Below are 13,246 nucleotides of genomic sequence, written 5' to 3'. Positions count from 1 at the left end.
TCCAGGAATTCCCTCAGTACTCCATTCCCATCACAAAACATCCAGGAATTCCCTCAGTGTTTGATTCCCATCCCAAAAATCCCCTCAGTGCCCCATTCCCACTCCAAAATACCCAAGAATTCCCTCAGTGTTCCATTCCCACCCCAGAAAACTCAGGAATTCCTTCAGGGTTCCCTTTCCATCCCAGAAAATCCAGGAATTCCCTCAGTGTCCCATTCCCATCCCAGAAAATCCAGGAATTCCCTCAGTGTCCCATTCCCACCCCATAAAAACAGGAATTCCCTCAGGTTCACAATTCCCACCCCAAAAAACCTGGGAATACTTTCAGGGACTCCCCATTACCCCAAAACACCCAGGAATTCCCTCAGCATTCCACTCCCATCTCAAAAATCCCCTCAGTGTCCCAATTCCCATCCCAAAACATCCAGGAATTCCCTCAGTGTTCCATTCACAACCCCCAAAAAATCCAAGAATTTCCTCAGTGTTTCATTCCCATCTCAGAAAATTCAGGAATTCCCTCAGTGTTCATTCCTCATCCCAAAAATTCCAGGAATTCATTCAGTGTCCCATTCCCATCCCAGAAAACTCAGGAATAATTTCAGTGATTCCCTGTCACCCCCAAATATCCAGGAATTCCCTCAGTGCTCCCTCCTCATCCCCAAAAAACCCAGGAATTCCCTCTGTGTTCCATTCCCATTCAAAATACCCAGGAATTCCCTCAGGCTGGAAATTCCCAGCCCAAAACTTCCAGGAACTCCCTCAGTGTCCCATTCCCATCCCAGAAAATCCAGGAATTCCCTCAGCATCTCCTTCCCATACAAAAAAATCCAGGAATTCCCTCAGCATCTCCCTCCCATACCAAAAAAATCCAGGAATCCCCTCAGTGTCCCATTCCTACCCCAAAACATCCCTGAATTCCCTCAGAGTTCCATTCCCACCCCAAAACATCCCTGAATTCCCTCAGAGTTCCATTCCCATCCCAAACAAACCAGGAATTCCCTCAGGGTTCCATTCCTACCCCAAAACATCCCTGAATCCCCTCAGTGTCCCATTCCCACCCCAAAACATCCCTGAATTCCCTCAGATTTCCATTCCCATTCCAGAACATCCAGGAAATCTCTCAAGTGTTTCATTCCTATCCCAGAAAACTCAGGAATTCCCTCAGTGTGCCCTCCTCATCTCAAAACATCCAGCAATTCTGTCAGTGTTCACTCCCCATTCCCCAAAAAATCAGGAATTCACTCAGTGTTCCATTCCCACCCCAAAAGACCCAGGAATTCCCTCAGGCTCCCAATTCCCAGCCCAAAACACTCAGGAATAATTTTAGTGACTTCCTGTCACCTCAAAACATCCAGAAACTCCCTCAGTGTTCCATTCTCAACCCAAAACATCCAGGAATTCCCTCAGGCTCCCAATTCCCATCCCAAATAAACCAGGAATTCCCTCAGGCTCCCAATTCCCATCCCAAATAAACCAGGAATTCCCTCAGGCTCCCAATTCCCATCCCAAAACACTCAGGAATGATTTCAGTGACAGGTCCCTGTCACCTCAAAACATCCAGGAATTCCCTCAGCGTTCCATTCCCATCCTATAAAAACCAGGAATTCCCTCAGTGTGCCCTCCTCATCCCAAGAAAATCTGGGAATTCCCTCAGTATCCAATTTCTATTCCAAAACAACCAGCAATTCCCTCAGTGTCCCATTGCCATCCCAAAAATCCTGATAATTCCCTCAGAGTTCACTCCTCATCCCAAAACATCCAGGAATTCCCTCAGAGTTCACTCCTCATCCCAAAACATCCAGGAATTCCCTCAGTGTTCACTCCTTATCCCAAAACATCCAGGAATTCCCTCAGTGTTTTATTCCCACCCCAAAAAAATCCAAGAATTCCCTCAGTGTTCCATTCCCATCTCAGAAAACTCACGAATTCCCTCAGTGTTCTCTCCTCATTCCCAAAAAAACCAGGAATTCCCTCAGTGTCCCTCTCCCATGCCAAAACATCCAGGAATCCCCTCAGTGTTCACTCCCCATCCCAAATAAATCAGGAATTCCCTCAGTGTTCACTCCCCATCCCAAATAAACCAGGAATCCCCTCAGAGTTCACTCCTCATCCCAAATAAACCAGGAATTCCCTCAGAGTTCACTCCTCATCCCAAAAAAACACAGAAATTCCATCAGTGTTCCATTCCCACCCCAACAAATCCAAGAATTCCCTCTCCCACCCCAAAACATCCAGGAATTCCCTCAGTGTTCACTCTCCACCCCAAATAAACCAGCAATTCTCTCAGTGTTTCATTCCCATCCCAAAACACTCAAAAATACTTTCAGTGACTTCCTGTCACCCCAAAACATCCAGGAATTCCCTCAGTGTCCCTTTCCCATCCCAAAACATCCAGGAATTCCCTCAGTGTTCACTCCTCATCCCAAATAAACCAGGAATTCCCTCAGTGTTTACTCCTTATGCCAAACCATCCAGGAATCCCCTCAGTATTCTATTCCCAACCCAAAAAAATCCAAGAATTCCTTCAGTGTCCCATTTCCATCCCAGAACATCCAGGAATTCCCTCAATGTTCACTCCCTATCCCAAATAAACCAGCAATTCCCTCAGTGCTTCATTGCCATCCCAAAACATCCAGGAATCCCATCAGTGTTCTATTCCCACACCAAAAAAATTCAAGAATTCCCTCTCCCACCCCAAAACATCCAGGAATTCCCTCAGTGTTCACTCTCCACCCCAAATAAACCAGGAATTCCCTCAGTGTTTCATTCCCATCCCAAAACACTCAAAAATGCTTTCAGTGACTTCCTGTCACCCCAAAACATCCAGAACTCCCTCAGCGTTCACTCCCTATCCCAAATCAACTTCCAGGAATTCCCTCAGTGTTTCATTGCTATGCCAAATCAACCAAGAATTCCCTCAGTGTCCCACTGCCACCCCAAAACATCCAGGAACTCCCTCAGTGTCCCTTTCCCATCCCAGAACATCCAGGAATTCCCTCAGTGTTCACTCCGCATCCCAAATAAACCAGGAATTCCCTCAGTGTTCACTCCGCATCCCAAATAAACCAGGAATTCCCTCAGTGTTCACTCCGCATCCCAAATAAACCAGGAATTCCCTCAGTGTTCGCTCCTCATCCCAGAACATCCAGGAATTCCCTCAGTGTTCACTCCTCATCCCAAATAAACCAGGAATTCCCTCAGTGTTCGCTCCTCATCCCAGAACATCCAGGAATTCCCTCAGTGTTCACTCCTCATCCCAAATAAACCAGGAATTCCCTCAGTGTTCGCTCCTCATCCCAGAACATCCAGGAATTCCCCCAGTGTTCACTCCTCATCCCAAATAAACCAGCATTTCCCTGTGCTTCGTTCCTATCCCCCCAAAAAACAGTAACTCCCTCAGTGCTCCATTCCCTCCCCCCAAAAAATCAGGAATTCCCTCAGTGTCCCCTTCCCACTCCAAAAATCCCCTCAGCGTCCCGTTCCCGCCCCGAACTCCCGCTGTCCCCCCTCAGGCTGCCGCTGTCCCCCCGCGCTCCCCTCAGGCTCTGCCCCGCTGCCCGCGCCGAGCGCTCCAACGTCACCGCTCCCCAAAACCCGCCCCAAACCTCGCAAATTCGGCACAACCGCGCGGGGAAAGCCCCACGGCGCCCCGGGAGAGGCGGCGCTGCCGTGCCCGCCGAGGCCCCGCGGCGCCGGGCCGCCCTCAGCGCGTCCTCCCCTCACGGAGCGGGCGGGGGCGGCCCCGCGGGGCGGGAGCGGCCTGGGCCTAACGGGGGCGGGCTGGGCCCAGCGGGGGCGGGCTGCCGCGGCCGCGGCGGGGCGGCGCGGCGCGGCGGGCGCTGCCGGCGCTGTCGCGGGGCTCACTCACCGCGGGCCGGGCCGGGCCGGGCCGGCGCTGCCGCCGCGCAGGAGCCGCCGCCGCTTCCTCCCGGTCCGCGACAAAATGGCGGCGGCAGGAAGTGCCCCCCGCGCGCCGGCCCCGCCCCGCGCTACGCCAACGGCGTAAGGCGGCCCCGCCCGCGCCGCGCACGCCCGGCGGTGCGCAAACGGCGCAGCGCACCGCGGGGCTGCTCGTACGCCGGCGGCGTAAGGCGGCGCTGAACGGCGCGTACGCAAACGGCGCAGCGCGGCCCCGCCCGCCCCCTACGCAAACGGCGTAACCCCGGCGGCGCAGGGCGGAGGGCGCTCCGCCGCGACCCCCGGAGCCCCCGCGCCGCCCGGTGAGGGCGGACAGGCCGCGGATCGCCCGCCCGCCGCACCGGGAGGCGGCGGAGAGGGCGGCGGGCACGGCGGAGCGGGGCGGAGGGCGGCGCGTGACCGGCGCTTGCGCCAGCGGCGCCCCCGCCTTTACGGCGCTGGCGCAGCGGCGGGGCCCGCGCCGCAGCTTGCGCCGTTGGCGTAGCCGCCCTGACGCAGCGGCCGCATTACGCAATGCGGGTTACGCCGGCGGGGCGACGTAAGCGGCGTTGGTGAATCGCGGCACCCCCATGAAGCCCACCCGGCGTCCCCGCTCCGTCCTCCCGCTTCCCCTCAGCGCCGCCGCCGCCCCCGGCCCGGCCCGGCCCGGCCCTCCCGGCGCGCCCGCGGCCGCCCCGCTCTTACCTGAGGGGGCCGCGCCGCGCCGGGCCGGGCCGGGCCGCCCTCCCTCCCTCCCGGCGGGCCGGGGGCGGCGGCGGGGGCGGAGGAGGAGGAGGAGGAGGGAGGGGAGGGGGCGGGGGGGCCGCGGGCACCGAGGGGCAGCGGGTCCGGCAGCGGCGCCGCACTGACCTCACCGCGCTGCGCGTGACGTCACGGCGCACCGCGCCACGCCCACCGCCGCCGGCCCCGCCGCGTGACGTCACGGGAGGGAGCGGGGGGAGGGGAACCGGGGGGACCCCGGGGGGGGAGGGGCCGGGAATGGGGGGGCACCGGGGGGGGTCCTGGGGGGTCCTGGGGGTCTTGGGGACATCGGGGGGTCCTGGGGACATTCTGGGGTCAATTTTGGGGATCCCGGGTTATTTTGGGGGGGGTCCTGGGGGTCTTTGGGGACATTTTGGGGGTCCCTGGGGACATTTTGGGGACCTTTGGGGGGTCTTGGGAGGATTTTGGGGGTCCCAATGACATTTTGGGGGGGCTCAGGGTAATTTTAGGGACATTTTGGGGACTTTGGGGACTTTGGGGGGTCCTGGGTGACACCAGGAGGGTCTTGGGGACACTTTGGGGGTCCCAGGGGCACTCTGGGGACACTCTGGGGGTCCCTGGGGACGTTTTGGGGACACTTTGGGGCTTTTGGGACACTTTGGAGGAGATTTTAGGGGGATTTTTGGGGTCCCAAGGACATTTCGGGGACACTTTGGGGGTCCCTGGGGACATTTTGGGGACATTCTGGGGGTTTGGGGACAATTTTGGGCTCCCTTGGGACATTCTGGGGACACTTTGGGGGTCCTGGGGACATTTTGGGGACAATTTGGGGGGTTTTGGGGACACTTTGGGGGGTTTTGGGGACACTTTGGGGGATCCCAGGGACGTTTTGGGGGTCCCAGGGGCACTTTGGGGACACTCTGGGGTCCCTGGGGACATTTTGGGGACGTTTGGGGGGTCCCGGGTTATTTTGGGGGGTCCTTGGGGACTTTGGGGACACTTTGGGGGTCCTGGGGACATTTGAGGGGTCTCAGGGTCACTTTAGGGACCTTTTGGGGGCATTTTGGGGACATTTTGGGGGTCCCAGGGGCACTTTGGGGACACCAGGGGGGTCCTGGGGACATTTTGGGGACAATTTGGGGGGTTTTGGGGACACTTTAGGGGAGATTTTGGGGGATCCCAGGGACATTTTGGGGGTCCCAGGGGCACTTTGGGGACATTTTGGGGGTCCTGGGGACATTTGAGGGGTCTCAGGGTCACTTTAGGGACCTTTTGGGGGGATTTTGGGGACATTTTGGGGGTCTCAGGGACAATTTGGGGACATTTTGGGGGTCCTGGGGACATTTCGGGGACAATTTGGGGGGTTTTGGGGACACTTTAGGGGAGATTTTGGGGGATCCCAGGGACATTTTGGGGGTCCCAAGGGCAGTTTGGGGACATTTTGGGGGTCCTGGGGACATTTTGGGGGTCCCAGGGTAATTTTAGGGACATTTTAGGGACATTTGGGGGGTCCCAGGGACACTTTGGGGGTCCTGGGGACAACTTGGGGACACTTTGGGGACAACTTGGGGACGTTCTTGGGGTTTGGCAACATTTTTGGGGTCCCAGGGACATTTTGGGGACATTTTGGGGGGTCCTGGGGACAATTTGGGGACATTTGAGGGGTCCCAGGGGACATGTTGGGGGTTTTGGGGGGTCCTGGGGACATTTGAGGGGTCTCAGGGGCACTTTAGGGACCGTTGGGGGCGATTTTGGGGGTCCCAGGGGCACTTTGGGGACCCTTTGGGGGTCCCTGGGAACATTTTGGGGACGTTTGGGGGGTCCCGGGTTATTTTGGGGGGTCCTTGGGGACTTTGGGGACGTTTTGGGGGTCCTGGGGACATTTGAGGGGTCTCAGGGTCACTTTAGGGACCTTTTGGGGGCATTTTGGGGACATTTTGGGGGTCCCAGGGGCACTTTGGGGACACCAGGGGGGTCCTGGGGACATTTTGGGGACAATTTGGGGGGTTTTGGGGACACTTTAGGGGAGATTTTGGGGGATCCCAGGGACATTTTGGGGGTCCCAGGGGCACTTTGGGGACATTTTGGGGGTCCTGGGGACATTTGAGGGGTCTCAGGGTCACTTTAGGGACCTTTTGGGGGGATTTTGGGGACATTTTGGGGGTCTCAGGGACAATTTGGGGACATTTTGGGGGTCCTGGGGACATTTCGGGGACAATTTGGGGGGTTTTGGGGACACTTTAGGGGAGATTTTGGGGGATCCCAGGGACATTTTGGGGGTCCCAAGGGCAGTTTGGGGACATTTTGGGGGTCCTGGGGACATTTTGGGGGTCCCAGGGTAATTTTAGGGACATTTTAGGGACATTTGGGGGGTCCCAGGGACACTTTGGGGGTCCTGGGGACAACTTGGGGACACTTTGGGGACAACTTGGGGACGTTCTTGGGGTTTGGCAACATTTTTGGGGTCCCAGGGACATTTTGGGGACATTTTGGGGGGTCCTGGGGACAATTTGGGGACATTTGAGGGGTCCCAGGGGACATGTTGGGGGTTTTGGGGGGTCCTGGGGACATTTGAGGGGTCTCAGGGGCACTTTAGGGACCGTTGGGGGCGATTTTGGGGGTCCCAGGGGCACTTTGGGGACCCTTTGGGGGTCCCTGGGAACATTTTGGGGACGTTTGGGGGGTCCCGGGTTATTTTGGGGGGTCCTTGGGGACTTTGGGGACGTTTTGGGGGCGATTTTGGGGGTCCCAAGGACATTTTGGGGGGGCTCAGGGTAATTTTAGGGACATTTTGGGGACTTTGGGGACGTTTTGGGGGGTCCTGGGTGACACCGGGGTGGTTGGGGACACTCTGGGGGTCCCTGGGGACATTTTGGGGATGTTTGAGGGGTCCTGGGTTATTTTGGGGGTTCCTTGAGGACTTTGGGGACATTTTGAGGGTCCTGGGGGGATTTTGGGGACACTTTGGGGACATTTTGGGGGTCCTGAGGACAATTCAGGGACATTTGGGGACACTTTGGGGACATTTTGGGGGTCCTGGGAACACTTCAGGGACATTTTTGGGTTCCAAGGGACATTCTGGGGACATTCTGGGGGTCCCAAGGACAATTTGGGGACATTTTGGGGGTCCTGGGGACAATTCAGGGACATTTTGGGGACATTTTGGGGGTCCTGGGGACATTCTGGGGAAACTTTGGGGACATTTTGGGGGTCCTGGGGACAATTCAGGGACATTTTGGGGACACTTTGGGGACATTTTGGGGGTCCTGGGAACACTTCAGGGACATTTTTGGGGTCCAAGGGACATTCTGGGGACATTCTGGGGGTCCCAAGGACAATTTGGGGACATTTTGAGGGTCCTGGGGACAATTCAGGGACATTTTGGAGACATTTTGGGGGTCCTGGGGACAATTCAGGGACATTTTGGGGACATTTTGGGGGTCCTGGGGACATTCTGGGGAAACTTTGGGGACATTTTGGGGGTCCTGGGGACAATTCAGGGACATTTTGGGGACAATTTGGGGACATTTTGGGGGTCCTGGGGACAATTCAGGGACATTTTGGGGACAATTTGGGGACATTTTGGGGGTCCTGGGGACAATTCAGGGACATTTTGGGGACAATTTGGGGACATTTTGGGGGTCTTGGGGACAATTTGGGGGCACTTTGGGGGTTTTGGGGACCTTTTGGGGACATTTTGGGGGTCCTGGGGACAATTCAGGGACATTTTGGGGCATTTTAGGGACATTTTGGGGGTCTTGGAGGCATTTGGGGACATTTGAGGGGTCGCAAGGACATTTTGGGGGTCCCGGGGGTCATTTTGGGGACATTTTGGGGGTCCTGGGGATATTTTGGGGACATTTTGGGGGTCCTGGGAACACTTCAGGGACATTTTTGGGGTCCAAGGGACATTTTGGGGACATTCTGGGGGTCCCAAGGACAATTTGGGGACATTTTGGGGACAATTTGGGGACATTTTGAGGGTCCTGGGGACATTTTGGGGACAATTTGGGGACATTTTGGAGGTCCCAGGGGCACTTTGGGGACACTTTGGGGGTTTTGGGGACATTTTGGGGGTCCTGGGGACAATTCAAGGACATTTTGGGGACAATTTGGGGACATTTTGAGGGTCCTGGGGATATTTTGGGGACACTTTGGGGGTCCCAAGGACAATTTGGGGTCCCCCCCCCTGGGAAATTCCCATTCCAGAGAAATTTGGGATCAATTTGAGGTAAAAAAATTCCCATTTAAAAAAAAAAAAATCCCGTCAATTTTTGGGGCAAAAAAAGGGAATTTTGGTAAAAGCAAAAATCAGGGATTTATTCCAAATTTATTCCAGTTTTATTCCAAATTTATTCCAAATTCTGCCTCTGAATCCCAAATCATTCCTGAAAATTTTTTGGGATTTTTTAGGGAAAAGAAAGGATCAAACTCAAAGGGGTGGAGCCTCAAATTTTGTTGGAAAAGGGAAATTTTGGGCAAAAAAAATCAGGAATTTCTCCCAAAAATTCCCCTTTGGAATGAGATCATTCCTTAAAAATCCAATTCCAGCCCCAAATCCCCACTGGGAATGAAAAAAAATGAAAATTAAAGGGAAAAATTCAAATTTTTTGGGAAAAATCTTCACTAAAATTGAGGAATTTTGGAGAAAAAATGAGAGAAATCCTCAGGAATTTTCCAAACTTCCAACTTTTTATTTTTCCCATTTTTGGGGTTTATTTTCCCTGAAAATTGCCCCAAATCCCAGCAGAGAATTCCTCAGGGATGAAAAAATTCAGGAATTTCTCCTTTTTTTTGGCTTCTTCATCCTAGAAAGGGAAAAAAAAATAAATCAGGGATGGGGGAAAAAATGGGAAAAATTTGATTTTAATGAATTTTCCAGGAATTCTCCCCAAAATTCCAATTCCGGGGTGGAAAATCCCGGAAAAATCTGAATTTTCTGGGTGGAATTCTCACCTTTTTCTCAGGGCTCCTCCAAGGTTTTCTCCTCTTCCTTTCCCGGGTTTTTTTCCTCCTTTTCCGGAATTTTTTCTGGAATTTTCTCCGGATTTTTTCCCTCCTCTTCCTCCTCCCCTCCCTCGGTTTGGTTTTGGGGCGAAATCCCGAATTTTTGAGGGTTTTCTGTTGGGTTTTCTTGGGAATCTTTGGGATTTTCTTGGGAATTTTTGGGATTTTCTTGGGCATTTTCTTGGGAATTTTCCAAATTTTCTTGGGAATTTTCTGAATTTTCTTGGGAATTTTCCAAATTTTCTTGGGAATTTTTGGGATTTTCTTGGGAATTTTCCAAATTTTCTTGGGAATTTTTGGGATTTTCTTGGGAATTTTCCAAATTTTCTTGGGAATTTTTGAGATTTTCCAGGGAATCTTCCGGATTTTGGGGATTTTCTTGGGGATTCTCTGGATTTTGGGGATTTTCCGGGGGATTTTGGGGCATTTCGGGCTCCTCCAGGAAGGGCGGCACCAGGAGGGGCGCGGGGGCCTGCAGGAATTCCTGGGATTTGGGGCAATCCTGCGGAATTCCCGAATTTTCCGGGGCTTTTTCCGGCATTTCCGAGGCTTTGGGGCTCTCCTGGGGCTCCTCCGTGAAGGGATCTTCACCCTGGAATGGGGGGAAAAACGGGAATTTTGGGGAAAATGGGGGGAATATTGAAAATTTGGGGGAAATTGGGGGGGAAAAGGGAAAATTGGGGGGAAAAATACTGAAAGTTTGGGGGGAAAAGGGAAAATTGGGGGAAAAAAGGTGAAAATTTGGGGAAAATTGGGGGAAAAAGGGAAAATTGGGGGAAAAAACCAAGGAAATTTGGGGAAAATTGGGGGGGGAAAGGGAAAATTGGGTTGGGGGGAAAATGGGAAAATTGGGGGAAAACGGTAAAAATTTGGGGAAAATTGGGGGAAAAAACAAAGAAATTTGGGGGGAAAAAGGGAAAAATGGGGTCGGAAACATGGAAAAATTGGGGAAAAAGGGAAATTTGGGGGAAAGAACCAAGGAAATTTGGGCAAAATTGGGGGGGAAAAGGGAAAATTGGGGGGAAAATACTGAAAATTTGGGGGGGAAAAGGGAAAATTGGGGGAAAAACCAAGGAAATTTGGGGGAAAAAAAGGGAAAAATGGGGTCAGAAATATGGAAAATTGGGGGGGGGGAAAGGGAAATTTGTGGGGAAAAAAATTAAAAATTTGGGGAAATTGAGGGGAAAAAGGGAAAATTGGGGCAAAAACCATGAAAATTTGGGGAAGAAAAAGGGAAAAATCATGGAAAATTGGGGGGAAAAGGGAAATTTGTGGGGAAAAAACATTAAAATTTTGGGAAAATTGGGGGGCGAAAGGGAAAGTTGGGTGGAAAAACATGAAAATTTGGGGGAATAAAAGGAATACTGGGACAAACCCCAAGGAAATTTGGGGAAAATTGGGGGGGAAAAGGGAAAATGGGGGGGAAAATACTGACAATTTGGGGGGCAAAAGGGAAAATTAGGGGGAAAACCACGGAAATTTGGGGGAAAAAAAGGAAATTTTTGGCAAAATTGGGGGGAAAAAAAGGAAATTTGGGGGAAATTGGGGAGAAACTTTGAAAAGTGGGGAAAACCAGGGAAATTTGGGGGAAAAAAAACATGGAAAAGTTGGGGGAAAGTGGGAGGAAAAAAGGAAATTTCGGGAAAAAATGGGGGAGAAATGGAAAATTTGGGAGGGGAAACAATGGAAATTTGGGAAGAATTGGGGGGAAAAGGGAAAAATGGGGGAATAAACAATGGAAATTTGGGGTAAATGGAGAAAAAAAGGAAAAAATTGGAGAAAAACCATGGAAAATTGGGGAAAAAAGTCATGGAAAATTGGGGGAAACAGGGAAGTTTGGGGGAAAACCACGGAAAATTGGGGAAAAAAGTGAAAATTAGGAAAACAACACGGAAAATAGGGGAAAATTTGGGGAAATGTGTGAAATTGGGGAAATTTGGGCAAAAATGATGGGAATTTGGGGAAAAATGGGGAGGGAAAACGGGGGAAATTGAGGAAAACTGTGGGAAATGGGGAAAATCAGGGGGAAAAAATTGAAAATTGGGGAAAAATGGGGGAAATTTGGGAAGAAAAGGGAAAATTGGGGAAAAACCAGGGAAAACTTGGCAAAAACAGGGAAATTTGTGGGAAAATGGGGAAAATTGGGGAAAAAATCATTGAAAATTTGGGGGAAAAGAGGGAAAATTGGGGAAAAATCCTGGAAAATTGGGGAAAAGAATGGGAAATAAGGAAAAAAAAAGGAAAATTGGGGGAAATGTGGGAAATTCTGGGATAATGGTCTTGGGATTGTCCCAAAAGTGCTGGGAATTGCCCCAAATCCTGCCAGGGGGATATTTGGGATTTTTCTGGGGATTTTTTTGGGTTTTTCTGGGAATGTTCAGGGGTTTTGGGGGGGAATTTTCAGGTTTTTGTGGGATTTTTGGTTGGTTTTTTTTTTTTTTCTGGGAAATTTTTTCCAGGGTCGGCTCCGTGGGATGGAGAGGTTCCAGTTTGGGATGGGCTGGGACAGTGGGAATTACTGGGAATACTGGTCTGGGATAATGGGAATTACTGGAGTCCCAAACTGGGATCACTGGGAACGATCCCATCCCAAACTGGGAACAATCCCATCCCAAACTGGGATCACTGGGACCGATCCCATCCCAAACTGGGAACAATCCCATCCCAAACTTGGATCACTGGGAATGATCCCATCCCAAACTGGGAACAATCCCATCCCAAACTGGGATCACTGGGAACGATCCCATCCCAAACTGGGATCCAAAGTCCCTTTTTTGGGATCCAAAATCCCTTTTTTGGGATCCAAAGTCCCTGCTTTTCCTGGGATCCAAAATCCCTTTTTTGGGATCAAAAATTGCTGCTTTTTGTGGGATCCCAAGTCCTTCTTCTTGAGATCCAAACCTGTGGTTTTGGGATCCAAAATCCCTTTTTTTTGGATAGAAAATCCCCGCTTTTCCCGGGATCCAAATTCTTTTTTTGGGATCCAAAATCCCCTTTTTTTCCTGGGATCCAACGTCCCTTTTCCTTTAACTTACAAGTCCTTTTCCCAGGATCCAAAGTTCCTCTTCTTGGGATCCAAATCCCATTTTTTGGGATCCAAATCCCATTTTTTGGGATCCAAATCCCATTTTCCCAAGATCCAACGTCCCTTCTTTTGGGATCCACCATCCCTCTTCTTGGGATCCAAATCCCATTTTTTAGGATCCAAATCCCATTTTTCCCAGGACACAATGTCCTTTCTTTCCCAGGATCCGAAGTCCCTCTTCTCAGGATCCATGATCCCTTTTCCCAGGATCCAAAATCCTTTTTTTGGGATCCTAAATCCCTTTTCCACTGGACCTGAGGTCCATCTTCCTGGGATCCAAAATCCCCTTTTTTTGGGATCCAAAATCCCATTTTTCCCAGGATCCAGCGTCCCCTCTTTTGGGGTCCAAACTCCTTTTTCCTGGGATCCAAAATCCCTTTTTTTGGGATCCCAATCCCATTTTTCCCAGGACTCCAGGTCCGTCTTCTCAGGATCCAAAACCCTTCTTCCTTGGGCTCCAAATCCTTTTTTTTTGGGATCCCAATCCCCTTTTCCCCAGGATCCAACGTACCTCCTTCTCCCGGGATCCAGCGT

The 13,246-nt window shown here is 51.9% G+C and overlaps 1 protein-coding gene across 1 annotated transcript in view; it reads right to left on the bottom strand.

Annotated features, from left to right (window-relative positions):
* BRD4 (bromodomain containing 4) overlaps positions 1–4,010 on the bottom strand; it is a 62,526-nt gene extending 58,516 nt beyond the window's left edge. The window contains 1 exon segment of the mRNA XM_064402081.1: positions 3,869–4,010. The gene's annotated coding sequence lies outside the window, so the exon portion shown is untranslated.
* Positions 4,011–13,246: the final 9,236 nt, after the last annotated feature.

The sequence above is a fragment of the Passer domesticus genome, chromosome 34, assembly GCF_036417665.1.
Source record: "Passer domesticus isolate bPasDom1 chromosome 34, bPasDom1.hap1, whole genome shotgun sequence".
Taxonomy (NCBI): Eukaryota; Metazoa; Chordata; class Aves; order Passeriformes; family Passeridae; genus Passer; species Passer domesticus.
The sequence above is the reverse complement of the archived record's forward strand: the minus strand, read 5'-3'. Positions and strand labels throughout refer to the sequence as shown.